This window comes from Aethalodelphis obliquidens, unplaced genomic scaffold, assembly GCF_003676395.1.
Source record: "Aethalodelphis obliquidens isolate GAN/ISIS:26980383/991018 unplaced genomic scaffold, ASM367639v1 scaffold3, whole genome shotgun sequence".
Lineage (NCBI taxonomy): Eukaryota > Metazoa > Chordata > Mammalia > Artiodactyla > Delphinidae > Aethalodelphis > Aethalodelphis obliquidens.
Window position 1 is genome coordinate 88,043,907 of NW_020837947.1, and position 1,141 is coordinate 88,045,047.

The window sequence follows — 1,141 nt, forward strand, 5'->3', positions numbered from 1 at the left end:
AGGTTACTTCCTGCACCGGTTATCACTCTCTAACAGGATTCTATTTGGTTATGGGCTTACCTACTTTTTGGTTTCCTATTTATTTTCCTTTCTCTCCCACTAGAACATAAGCTCCATGAAGGTAGACACCTGGTCTACCTTGCTCATCATTTTACCCCAGTGCTTAGAACTGTAACTGGTATGTGTTAGACTGCTGATATTTGGCAAATAAATATTTGTTGAATGAATGAATAAGTCCTTGCTTTTTTAAAAATTGTGAATAATATTTTATTTAGTCATTTTTGTTTATGACTGAAACTCTGGGAATTCAAAATTAACATCCTTACCCGTGAGCTTCTTATAGATGCCAGAAAAGGTTTCAACCTTGTGTTCCACATTGTTCTGCTGTGCTTTATCCAATTGAATCTTTATGAGTCGGCTGCCATCCAGCTTCACGCAGATTCTCTTGGCCACAATCTCACTTGGGAAAACCAGGTCCTCCAGGATGGTGTCATGCATGGCTGTCAGAGTGTGGCTCCTGGGATGCTTTTGCTTATTTTTTGTACGGCTTTTTCGAGTTGGCTTAGGCAGAATTCTCCTCTGAGTGATAAAGACAACTTGCTTCCCGCTGAACTTCTTCTCCAACTCACGCACTAGCTGGACCTGGATTTTCTGGAAAGATTTCAGTTGAGGAACGGGAACAAAGATTATGATAGCTTTCTGACCACCACCACCTTCAATTTTCTTGGTGGCCGTGATGTTCAGCTCCCGCAGCTGGGCCTTGAGGTCCCAGTTCATCTCCAGCTCTAGGAGGGCCTGGGAGAAGCCCGACTCAAACTTGTCAGGCTTCTCGTCATTGGGCTTCACGATCTCCACGATGACACTGCACATGGCCTGGACCTTGCCAATGAGGCCAACATTTGCTGCCGCCGCCACCACTAGTAGGCTTAGGAAGAGAAGGCCTTGATATTTCTAAGGGTGCCTCTTATTCTTCAAAACTCTGTGGAGTTGCTGGGCCTCCGATCAGTGTGCTCTGGGCCAATGCTCCATCTGCCTTTCTGTATTAATCCTCAGCCTTGCTATCTGGAGAATGGTGGTCATTGCCTCCTTCCTTTTAAGGACAGGCAGGATCCCCAGGAGACCAATCTGTGGTGAAGGGGCA

General features: G+C 45.6%; 1 pseudogene; it reads right to left on the reverse strand.

Annotated features, from left to right (window-relative positions):
* Positions 1–252: 252 nt before the first annotated feature.
* On the reverse strand, positions 253–870 carry LOC113613235 (40S ribosomal protein S7 pseudogene; annotated as a pseudogene).
* Between the last annotated feature and the right edge of the window lie 271 nt (positions 871–1,141).